This window comes from Labeo rohita, chromosome 15, assembly GCF_022985175.1.
Source record: "Labeo rohita strain BAU-BD-2019 chromosome 15, IGBB_LRoh.1.0, whole genome shotgun sequence".
NCBI classification, from domain to species: Eukaryota; Metazoa; Chordata; class Actinopteri; order Cypriniformes; family Cyprinidae; genus Labeo; species Labeo rohita.
Genome location: NC_066883.1, coordinates 30,798,777 through 30,812,013, shown reverse-complemented (window position 1 = coordinate 30,812,013; position 13,237 = coordinate 30,798,777). Strand labels below are relative to the sequence as shown.

The window sequence follows — 13,237 nt, the reverse complement described above, 5'->3', positions numbered from 1 at the left end:
TTGCTATTTTAATTGCAACACAACTTGGAAAATAAAATACTGATGCGATGACCACAGCTACTGAAAGAGCTAACAGGTGGTGATGGATATAAGCGTAGGCTTACACCAAATGCTGTCCCATCGATTTTTTTCCCCACAAAGAGTCTAAACACCCCCCGGATATCGAGTGAAGTACGTGCTGAGAAACTCCTTTAGTGGCTGCAGCATCATGACAAGCGTCGCATGTTTACATCCTGCCAGGATGGCATCTAGCGTTTCTTGTCTCTGCCATTTGTAAGCTCTTTTATTAGCTGTGGTCTACTAAAAGCCTGAACGGCATCAGGGCTAATGTGGAGAGAACAAAGACGCAGGTCTTTAGAAAGTTTTATTTGTCTATCTTCCTATTATTTTCTCCTCTTCTTATCGCTTCTCTTGTTGCTTTTTGACTGAAAATTACAACCAAAAGCCACAGAATGTGGCATCGTTTTTTTCATGGGTTTTCTACCAAATATTTCATTAAGACACATCATTTACATTATATTAAGACATACAAGTCTTAACACCCAGTGTTCCCTTTAAAGAAATGAAAATTTGTATATTAAGCATGAATGCATTAAATTGATTAAAAAGTGACATTAAAGGCATTAAAGATGCGTTAAATTGATTAAAAGTTATATTAAAAGTGACATATTATTATTTCTGAATGATCATGTGACACTGAAGACTGGAATAAGGACTGCTGAAAATTCAGCTTTGTATCACAGAAATAAATAAAATTGTAAAATATATTCAATTAGAAAACTTAAATTTTTAAAATCATAATATTTCACAATATTACTATTTTTACTGTATTTTGATCAAATAAATAAAACATTTATGAGCATAAAAGACCTCTCTCTTTCTAAAAATGTTAAAAAATCGTAAAGAACCCAAACTTTGGAAAGGTAATATACAGGACACGCTGCACCGTTTTAGACCCAGCGCAAAATCAAAATGCTAAAAACTGCATTTCTAACTCACTTTTACTATCTCACTTCACTTTCTCGCATAACTCCATCCCTCTTGGCTTCCGGCAGGTATAGATGTGTGTAAGCCGGGTGTTTAAGTGTGGAATGTGAGCATTACCGAAACGCAACCCGCCTCTGTGCACTGCCTCTGATTATGTGCTTGTGTTTCATTTCTTCTCTTTATTCTAATGAAACTATTAGATGATCAATGAAAAGACAGATTACGGAGGAATGCCTAATACCTTCCCCCAGTCTGGCACCTACAACATAAACTTCACAGAGAACACACCTGATCTCAGGTGACACCCAGCGCCCGACAACACCTCCGCTCGCCCACTCAATTCCCCTCAAACACAATGAGCCTGCCGCCTAACCATGACCTAATCCTCTCCTCGGCCTCTGACTGGCTGCCGGGCAGATCATGTGATGTAGTTAAGACAGAGAAGTTGCAGGTTGAAATTTTTGCTAGACAAAGTGTTCTACAGGAGCAGCGGAGCGTGAAGAATAGAAAAGTTCCTGGACGACTTGATAGGCAGCAGAGCACGACCGGAGTAATGTCTTTGTTTTTAATCCACTACGGAGGGTGTGTGCCAGTGTGTGTGCGTGTTCGGGTTATGGTGTTCCTCTTCTAGGGTCATTCACCTGGGCGTTTAATCAAAAAAATCTGGATGTAGGTTAACCAAAGATATAATACTTAAAAAATGAAGGAGCGTAATGTTCTGACTGTTGAAAAACACCAGAGGAACACTAACTGACATGAAAAACGAGCAATATCATTCATTCTGTTCACTTTGGCTGCAATCACACTGCAGTTTAACAGATGTTGAAGGCCTAATTTGTCAAATGATTTGTTGTGTTATGAAGGTACCAGGTTGACGTGTGCTTTTGGGAAGGAGTATCCAATGCATATGTTTAAATTTTGTTAGTGGCTTTAGAGTTTCACATTTAGTATCAAGCTAAAGATGAAAATAAACAGAATTGTACATATTGTGCTTTGTTGTTTAAAGTTACAAAGTCTGCTATGCACATTTTTTTCCTTCTTTATGGTGCGTGTCAACTGTTCAAGGCATTATTTAAATAATCTTTTCCATGTCAGTCTATTATCGCAAAAGCATATAAAAAAAGTGGATGGTTCTTACCAAAAATAAGCTGCAGCAGGATTGATGTTTTAGTAGGCCAAACCCCAGAAATGAGCTCACTTTTAGCATGTCTGGTTCAATCATCCTGAAGTCATTTTTTTTAATGGGTTATTGGTTTAATGCCTGAAATAAGGTCTAAAATGTCATCATGCAAACCAGGTAAACCCATCTAGACTCTAGTCCACTTTTACAGCTACTATTCAAGCTCATAGGTGCTGAATGTAATTTCTTGACCGTACCAAAGCATAAAAACACCGTAATATATTCACAGGTATGTAAGAAACATGCTAAGCTCACTTACACTACTTACTTCTCCGAACAATACTACAGTCAGTTATTCTACTTTGAAAATGTGCATTAAAATGTTTTGGTCTGTGTGACTCCGCCCACTACCAGTTTAACCCATAGTATTTAGACACTCCGGGTTGCCAGTTAGTGGAAAACACAGCGTTGCGCAAAACAAACTGGCTCAGAGATCGCAGACGCTACCCGACCTAAAAAGCCTTGACATCCATCTAAAAAGCTCTATGATCAAAGGAATATTAAATCTTAGATAAATCAGCTCACAAACCTACAGTGTAAAGCTCATTTCCTTCCATTGTCAGCTGTGCCTGTTGCTGTTGCGTGTCCTCAATCTGACAACCCACGTGAGCATCGCGTCACATCTGAGGAGGAAGTGAAACAATATTTTGAATTTGGACTGCAGTACCCATTTCAACCACTATAATATAATATAATATAATATAATATAATAATAAATATTATATTTACATTTAGTAATTTAGCAGACGTTTTTATCCAAAGCAACTTACAAATGTGGACAATGAAAGCAATCAAAATCAACAAAGGAGCAATGATATGTAAGTGCTATGACAAGTCTCAGTTAGCCTAACGCAGTACACATAGTAAGGTTTTTTTTAAATTATATAATAAATAACAGATAGAATAGAAAAAGAATAGAGCAAGCTAGTGTTAGAGGCTTTTTTATAGATAAATACAAAACGTATAGATTATTACAAAGACAGATTAACTAAACTAAAACAGTAAATGAATAGAGTGCAAGTCTAAAAGGGTCTTTTTTTAAAAAGAAAGCAGTTAGTAAATTAATAGAGTGCAAGTTTATAAGGGTCAAGGTTTTTTTTAAGAATAGAATTAGAATATAGAGTGCTAGAGTTTGTGGGTCAAATAAAGATGGAAGAGATGTGTTTTTAGCCGATTCTTGAAAATGGCTGATGGCTCAGCTGCTCAGATTGATTTGGTAGGTCATTCTTTTTGGCTCATTAAAAATTAATCTTGCAGCCGCGTTCTGGATTAATTGTAAAGGTTTGATAGAATATAATACCGCACCTTCAAACTTTCAGGAATTTTTATTTACTTTTGAGACAAAGCCCCAGATAGCACACGTATGTCTGTAAGACGTCTGTTAAAGATCACTTGATCTGAAAAGCATCTGCTGTGTACAAACATACATATATTGTAAATCATAAACATCTTAAAGACATCTAATAGACGTCTATTTGACATCTGGTAGGAAATGTTCTATAGAAGTAGTGCAAATGAGCAAAAACTCATAAAAAATACATGCAGACGTCAAATATATGTCTCTGTGATGTATGTGTGCTATCAGGAGAGTTGTCAGAAGTTAGTGGTGATGACACTGAAGTCATGTAACAACAGTGTAGTGCGTTTATAGCCTAACTTTAGCTTCTTTTGATTTTTTTAGTTCTGATATAGTGAGGCTTCAAAATTCATAAAAGTCATGTTAATTTGTTAACACATTATAATGTACAAAACGTGTATGAATCATAAACTTTTGCTGGTCACAGAGCTTATTTTCTGCAATAATCCAAAAGCCAAAGGAAAAATCCTACTGCGTTTTTGTCAAGGGAACCAGGGTGATGCAAACTTTTGGAATAGCCTTCAAAAATACCTCATCACTGAAGCACTGTATGATGTACTATGTCCTGAGAATAGGTTGTATTAAGTGCATACAGCTGAATTCAACTCAATTCCCATTTAAAGACCATTTAATTCACCTGATTTAAGATTTTATGTCTGCACTCCTGGTTCTCTGTAGGGTTTCAAAACAGTCATGCAACTGTTCTAATCCCAAAAAGAATCTTATAAACTCTCAAACCTGGCCACAAATCTCTTATTATTTCATGGTCTTAAAATATTTTTGAAAACCTGAACTGAGTATTAATCTGTGAAAGTCAAATTGTCAGACACAACTGACTAGGCAGTTGAGTCTGGATTTTCCAATAGTTTACCCTGAATACATCACAATATTATAGAACCTTTTTTCAGCATACATTCTGTTTAAGGTTTGTCCGATTTTTTTAAAGATTAATATTACTCCCCAAAGATGTATTAAACTGATCAAAAGTGACTGTAATGATATTTACAATTTTAGAAAAATGTTTCAAATGTTTCAAAATGTTGTCATTTCAAATAAATGCTGTTTTTTTTAACTTTCTATCAAAGAATCCTGAAAAAAATATATATCAGTGTTTCCACAAAAATATGAAGTAGCTGTTTTAACTGTTTTCAATAATAATAATAAGAAATGTAAAAAATAGTAATAATGACATGTTTCTTGAGCAGCAAATCAGCATATTAGAATGCATTCTGACGGGTTATGTGACACTAAAGACTGGAGTGAAAATTAATGATAAATTACATTTAAATGAAGTTTATCAAAAATCTTAAGTTTAGGTGACTTGTGAAGAGACCAGAACAACAGAGGTGGATGTTTGATACAAGAAAGACAAAAGTGAAAGGAACGGTTGCACACTGTAATGTTCAGCATAAATGGAGTGATGCTGAACAAGACAATGAGTTTGTCGTTGCAACCGGCAACAGTCAAGGGAGGCGTTAGATCACCATGCCAACAAAGACACATAAACTGGCAGAAGCTTGTGATTATTTGAATAAATATACCAATAATTCAAACTGATTAAAGTTTATAACACATAATATAGAGTCAGAGCCAATATTTTTGGTGCCAGTCTACAAATTAAAAGTGTGCTTTGGACTTTGATATTTTGTTGTATAGTGTATTTTTAATTGTGGCTTAAGTGTTCAAATACTTTTGAAGTCACTGTATAATCTTAGATTGAAGTTAATATTAGATGCATTATCTAATCAAAGTTGCATGTACACTATTAAAAATAGGTTCAAACAAGAGCGTTTCATAGTGATGCCATAGAACAACCATTTTTGCTACTTTTCGGTAAACAGTTCTTAAAAGAACCACTATTTTCTTAGTGTGAAAAACATTTTTATAAACGAAAGAACTTTTTGTTGAATGAAAAGGTTCAATGGATGTTAAAGGTTTTTTATGGAACCAATGATGTCATTAAAGAACCTTTATTTTTTAAGAGTGTATTTTGTGACAAACAATGGATGCAAACTGCCATATTGCAGTCTTTTACTGGGAGCATGAATTAGATTTTGTGTTTTTTTGTCTTTGGTTTGACAAAAATGAAATTGAGATTCATTGAGATTCTTGATTTTATTTATTTTTTTTTACATTTGCTGTGTCACAAGCAATCAACTGTTGCAACTTTAAAGAATGACCTTTTCACCCTAATAGGGAGGACTTGCACTACTTCTGAGGTTCGTTTCATCAAGGTTAACCTTTTAACAACCCTTGCCATTTGAGCAACTTGTTGAAGAGTCTGTTTTTCCTGAATGGTCATACACACCGTCTTCGGACGTCAGCACTTGGGACGATCTCCTGTCATTTATCTGATCTCCGGGAGTGTCTCCGAGACCTAATGACAGAGAAATCCTTCAATCAGATAATCTGACATGACATAAAAAGATTTCAGACTGCACGTATTGAAAGTCTTAGAGAAAACATGATAACATAATTGATAGCTTGGAAAACCCACACACTTGTACTGATCACTGAACATTAAAGCAAAACAAATGATGCAGAATGTGTCTTGACAGGGGGAGGATGAAGGTTTAACTGTCTCGTCTTTCTAATCTTCCAACAGCATCCCTCTTGGCTCAGCTCGATTCATGTTTTCTCTTTTCTCCATCGTTTTCTAAGTTCTGAACCCTCTGAACGTTTGTCTTGAGTGTAAATGCTATGCTGGAGAACTGGTACTGAGGTTTCACACATGGCATCCACAGTTAATGAAAGGTAAACGACAAGTGCTTTTGAACAACGACAACTCTATAATTCCGGAAGGACTCCACCCTGATGTTTGAAATATAAAACTAACTCTCAAGTGTTCGGTTACACCAGTTATGGATCATATGTTTCATTGATTTGTTGGCATAACAGAATAACGTTTTGAGATGGGAAGTGTTTAGAACAAAGCAAGGGATTATTGTTGTTTCAAAAGTTGCCTAAATGATCTGAAAGATTCTACATTTGTGACCCTGGACCACAAAACCAGTCGTAAGTAGCACAGGTATGGGTCAGAATTACTGATTTTTCTTTTATGCCAAAAATCATTGGGATATTTAGTAAAGATCGTGTTCCATGAGGATCTTTTGTACGTTTCCTACTATCAATATATCAAAACTTAATTTTTGATTAGTAATATGCATTGCTAAGAACTTCACTTGAACAACTTTAAAGGCGATTTTCTCAATATTTAGATTTTTTTGCACCCTCAGATTCCAGATTTTCAAATAGTTGTATCTCAGCCAAAAATTGTCCTATCCCAACAAACCAAACTTATCTTATTTATTTATGATGTATAAATCTAAATTTCAAGAAAACCCTTATGACTGGTTTTGTTGTCCAGGGTCACATTTAATAGATTTCCTACGTAACTGTCTTTGTTAAACGTGAGTTGTAATATCAGACTAACTGTTAAGAATTCATTTGACTTATGAGCATTGAATGTCTTGACTGTTTAAATCTGCCTCTTTTATTGAGAGAGGAAGACAAAATAAATGTAGTGGGAGAGGTATTACAAGTCTTAACCATGGAATATTTTTCCTTTTTTTAAAAAAAATTGTATTTTATTTAATTTCATTTTAATTTCATTTAAACAATTAAAGTATTCCAATAGATCAATAAAGTTTTTCTGTATTTTTTAATTATTATTACACTCTTCAAAATAAGGGTTATTCTATGCATCACTGCAAAAACTTCCTTTTGAAAACTTTTTTGTATTTTCCTATCCACCTTATTTTTCCTGTAAGAGCGGGCATGGCAATTTGTAAATTTTATGGGTCTGGCTTCCGTTCTCATCCGTGTCCAGCTATTTTTAACTGTACAAAACAGCTGGTTTTGCTGCTTGATGCTGCAAATTAGCCATATTATTTTAATGTATTAATTTTGAACACACTGGTTTGTAGTGCAAACAGTTTTACCGTTTACTGCACATTCTTCCCATTATTTTCCTACAGCAAAACGTAACCAAAAGTCTTCAGAGTTGAAGAAAAAGATGAATAACAAAATTATAATCATTTAAATAATTTTTAATTTAAAATAATAAAGTTTCTTTTTTGAATTTATATATTTATATACTTGGAATGACAAGATCAGTCTGAGTAAATAAGTACAATTTAATGGGACATTATTTATTTATTTTTATTTATTTTTTTTGGAAACCTGAGGTTTTCAAATTTAAATATAATTAAATGTAATTTATTCCTGAGATGCCAAAGCTTCAGTCTTCAGAAAAAAAATCAGCGGAAACAGTGATAATTTTTTTTTTATTCTTTGATAAATAAAAAGCTAAACAAAACATTTATTTGAATCAGATTTTTTTACTGTCACTTTTGATCAATTTAATGCATCCTTGCTGAATAAAAGTATGTTTATTTTCTTTAAAAAATGTACTGATCCCAAACTTGGTGGCATAAATACATAGATTTATAATCAAAGATTGAGGAAATGCTTTGCACTGTCAGTTGCATGGTTTTTATGCTATTAATCTATGTGCATTTATGATTGTCACGTGTGTTACTAGTTGACTATTCTGCTTTACTGATCTCAGGTGACCTCACTTTATAGTTGTGTGTGTGTGTTGGGAGGTGGTAGAGGAGGGGAGAAAGTTGAGAGAGTTCAGACTTTTGGGGGTCTTTTGAGGGGGTCTGTACCCCTTTTGTCTGAACATACAAACAGAATTTGTGTAGTTGGAATTTTTTTGTTTGTTTGTGTTTGTATGTGTGGCTGGTTGTGCGTAACTCTTTAAAAATCCTAAAGCTTCATACACAGATAAAACTACAAACATTAGTGTTTTTTGCACTCTTAATATGTCACTTTTACGCAAACTGATACTTAGGGAACTTTTCAGTTCAATAAATCCTGTTTATGACTTAAAAAACAAACAAGATAGGTAAATAGAGAGCGGGACACAGGGAGTTTGTGTGCGTATGGCTCTTTGCCGGCTGTCAGCGTCGCTCGGATGATGACCCTATTGTCCAATCAGAGCTCCTGATTGTTGTGCACTTCTTGCTTCGAGGGGGCCCTGGCATGGACCCCAGCTGCACCCCCATTAGCCCAAGAAATAACCCCCCTCTCCAGTCCATAATGAGACCCAAAACCAGTCCAAATCTCAACCATCCCAACTGGAGCACCTTCAGAGTGTTGAGCTACCTCAAGCCTGTCATGATAAATCCTATCTTCAAAACAAAACTCCCAAAACTTGAAATTCCCTTTAAACACTTGAAATTATATAATATTTAAGGCAGAATTGTTTCAAAATAATGTATAGCAGTTTTCATACAATTATGGTGGCTCACTCTGCGTCATTGTTTCAACTTGATTAAAAAGCCTGAAATAAACACTGTATTTGCACGACGTGCAGGTCCTAAATTAAATGTTATTGTGTAGGCAAACTTGGACAATAGTTTGTAAATCCATGTTGTGTACTAAAATTTGAACCCTGCAGTGTGTGTGTGCGTGTGTGTGTGTTTGTTTTTAGGGCTTGGCCCCTAAATTTGTGTGTGTGTGTTTGTGTGTATCTTGGATGCCAAGTGTGCCAGATTTAAAAGGATTAGATCTGGACACGGGCCAAGCCTGAAGGGGTGACATGAGAAAGAGGAGAACAAAACAGATTCAAAGAAGGAAAAAGGAACCAGTCCAGAAATTACAAGCTTTTTACAAACCTTATGGGAAGCGTTCCAGACACATGCAGGCGTACACACTCACATTACATGAATGAAATGCCATTAGTATTGGGAAGCAATGATATGGCGTCATCTGCTGGTAAAAACAAGTTCTGCATCCAACACCCTGACAAAACGAGGACAGAATACGTTAAGAAATGTCTGTTGCAATTTAGTAGACATTATAATGAGGCGTTTATTATTTCAGTAGATTGTGTTAACTTATATTAGCATAGAAAGAGAATACTTTCCTCATCCGGGACAATCTGAAACCCCTAATTTAATATTCTTGAAGGTTGTGGTGTCATTTTTTTTTAATACAAATGGACTATACTGTACTTCAGAAGAACAAATTAGTACCCTAACTAAAAAAAGCTAGTCGACGCACACAGAAGCTAGAGTAACCAAGCTATAACGGATAACGACCTCACAAATAGGGTTGCCAGGTGTTCACAATAAAACACGCCCAACTGCTAATCAAACCTAGCCCAAAACTAGCCCAATCACGTTTCGAGGGGGTTCTTCGGTCAAAAGCGAGTTCTGGGTGTAAAATAAACATTGTTTGGCGTGGTTCCCCTGGTAAAATAGCGTTCCAGGCGCTAAATATCACGTTATTGCGGTCACGTCAACCGGCGGACATGGAAAAACAACCGGAGCTGCGTGTACTCAAATTCCGCGGGAAAACCGCATACTTGGTAATACTGCAAAAATACTGTTTATTACTTTATTGTACACCTATATGTAGAAAGTACATTTTAAACAAGTGTTTGTTTAAAAAGTGTGAAATATTTGGCGTTTGCCATTGCCACAATAATTCACAACTTTCGAAAAATTTCAATCCTCCATGAATATCTAAACGTATTATAGTTGTCACCACTAGAGGGCGCCAAAAGTTATTTTCTAAACTGAAAGGTGAATCAACTGCAGTACTTTACAAACCAAATTGCCTCATAGTGGTTTGTAATTACCAAAAAAAAAAAAAATAAATAAATAAATAAATAAAACACTTTAGGACATGCCGGACATTACTTTTTGATTTAATTTTTTTTTTTTTTTTTTTTTTTTACATTTTTAACATTTAAATTTCCTCCAAATTTTTACAATTTGCTAGTTAAAACAGGTCTAAAAGTGAGAGTTGTCAGAGAAAACTATTTATTTATAGACATTAGCTTTAATGTATTGAATGAAAAAGCCATGTTTTTTACATCTGTGTGTGCATGTGTGCGTGTGAGCGAGACTCGGGGAGAGGCTTTAACACACTTCATAAATTATACCATGTGTCAGTAAAGCTGTTTACAGCTGATTGTGGCTGTGATTCAGAGAGCTGCCCTGCGGCCTCTCGCTGTTTGCAATGCAAATAAGTCCTGCCAGTAAAGAGCCAACAGGAAGTCGGCTCACAGACCATCTAAAGCTGATGTACATGTTGATTTAAGACACGCTAATATACACACACGCATATAAACTCCTGCCTGGCCTTTACACAAGGACAAAATCATAGCTACATTAGCAAAACTAATTTTTAAACATTTGCTTAAGAAAATGCCTATATGCTAGACTGTATTTGGTGGTAGTTGTAATATATGTAAGTTTATATGCAATTAGATGTTTAGGTGGATGCTAGGTTGTTACTAGTATGTTCAGTTAAGATTCTCCAACTTTATATACAGTTGAGGTCAAACGTTTACATACACTTTGCAGAATCTGCAAAATGTTAATTATTTTACCAAAATAAGAGGGATCATACAAAATGCATGTTATTTTTTATTAAGTACTGACCTGAATAAGATATTTCACAATAGATGTTTACACATAGTCCACAAGAGAAAATAATAGTTGAATTTATAAAAATGACCATGTTCAAAAGTTTACATACACTTGATTTTTTAATTTCAGAAGGAAAAACGATGTATTAAGAGTCAGGGGTGTAAACTTTTGAACAGAATGAAGATGTGTACATTTTTCTTATTTTGCCTAAATATCATATTTTTTAATTTAGTACTGCCCTTCAGACGCTACAGAAGATACTTACATTTTTCCCAGAAGACAAAGTAAGTTACATTTACCCTGATCTTCAAATTCAAAAAGTTTTCACCCCCTGGCTCTTAATGCATCATGTTTCCTTCTGCAAGATGTATGTAAATTTTGACCTCAACTGTATTTTCTAAATGGCTCAGGTCTGCCTATCAGTGTCACTACGAGTTTTATAATTAATGAAAACCTCATCAAATTGACCATTTTAATATACAGTATCTGAATATTTACAATTATTTTTACCTATAAACACAAAATTTTGGAATCTTGAAAGAACTGTTTGTGAAAGAAGTCTCTTATGCTCATTAAGGCTGCATTTTTTATCTTATTTGATCACAAATGCATTAAAACAGCAATATTGTCAAATATTATTACAATATTTAATAACTATTTTAATTTATTTTAAAATATCTTGCTTTATCAGTGTTGAGAACTGCTTTTGCTGCTTAATACGTTTTGTATTGATTATTTAATGAATGGAAAGTACAAAAGAACAGCATTTATTTGAAATGGAAATCTTTTGTGACATTATACGTCTTTACTGTCACTTTTGATTAATTCAGTGCATATTTGCTGAATAAAAGCATTATTTTTTTCTTTTTAAATCTTGCTTACCTCAGACTTTTGAATCACAGTTTCCACAAACTATTAAGCAGCACAGCTGTTTTCAACATTGATGAAAATTAGAAATGTGTTTGAGCACCAAATCAGCATATTATAATGATTTCTGACAGATCATGTGATAGATGCGATATCTGTAATTATCCTAAGTAACGCTTATTTTTAAGTTTTAAGCCATAATCATAATCATTTTTTCTTTTAAAACTCTGTTATCGAATAATCATAATCTGCCTGCATTATGACTTCTGCTTTAATCAGCACTGTAGTAATTAGTTTCACCTCTTGGGGGAAACTTTATTTATTTCTCTTCTCTCTCAAGCCCACCGTTGATCATGTGCACATCTTTATCCTGAAATTCTACTCAAAATTCCCCTCACACGTTGTGAGTTATCTGATTTGCTCTGCAGCCACACGCTGCGGTCCTTCAGTGTTTTTAAAGAGCCCTAGTGGGTTTCTGGGAAAAAGGAAGCATTACTGTTTTTCTTGTCAGCCGATGTTTACTCAACAATGAGCGCAATCACACGCCTCAACGGCTCAATGAACCTCAGGACCCAGACTGCACCTTTAGCTCCCTCTCTTTCTCATTCACTTTGTCTCGTCCATCGATTTCTGGGTCATTTTGTGAATCAGTGCTTTTTTAATTTCACTTATTTATTTACAAAGAAATTAATACTTTTATTGCATCAGTGATGCATTAAATTGATCAAAAGTGACAGTAACGACATTTATGTTACAAAAGATTTCTATTGCAAATAAATACTGTTTTCTATTAAGCAAAGAATCATGTTTTTCACAAAATATTAACCAGCACAACTGTTTTCAGCAACAAAAATAATACCCAAATCTGCATATTAGAATGATTTCTGAAGGATCATGTGACACTGAAGACTGGAGTATTGGTTGCTAAAAATTCAACTTTGTATCACAGAAATAAATTGCATTTCAAATTATATTAATGTATTTTACATTGTATTAACATTTCACAATTTTACAGTTTTTACTGTATTTTTAACAAATACATGCAGCTTTAGTGAGCATAAGAGACCAGCCCCAAACTTTTTAGTGTATTTATATTTAATTTCCATAGTTTTCCTCATATTTGGAAGTGTAGGACTTCAAGCCAAGAACAAAATACGGTATTTTGTTTAGAAAATTATGTTTAAGAACACATAATCTTTGTTGCACACTCCTCAGATTTTTCCATCATCTTTCTCTCCCGTCTTCACCCTTTGACTCCCCCAGCTCCGTCCTTACCTCTCTCTGTGTGTCTTTTTCTCAGTCTGTGCCGTAACCTGAGGCACTGCTCTGGCTTTGCTTCCCCTCAGAATAAATGTGGGGAAACTTTAGATTTGGCCCTCTGGTGAGAGCGTAACCCCA

The 13,237-nt window shown here is 34.7% G+C and overlaps 1 long non-coding RNA gene across 1 annotated transcript; it reads right to left on the bottom strand.

Annotated features, from left to right (window-relative positions):
* Window positions 1–2,698: 2,698 nt before the first annotated feature.
* On the bottom strand, window positions 2,699–9,426 carry LOC127177181 (uncharacterized). Its single transcript, XR_007829197.1, has 3 exons — window positions 9,209–9,426; window positions 5,833–5,901; window positions 2,699–2,790 (listed from the first exon to the last, which is right to left on the bottom strand). It is a non-coding gene; the product is annotated as an uncharacterized LOC127177181 (long non-coding RNA).
* Between the last annotated feature and the right edge of the window lie 3,811 nt (window positions 9,427–13,237).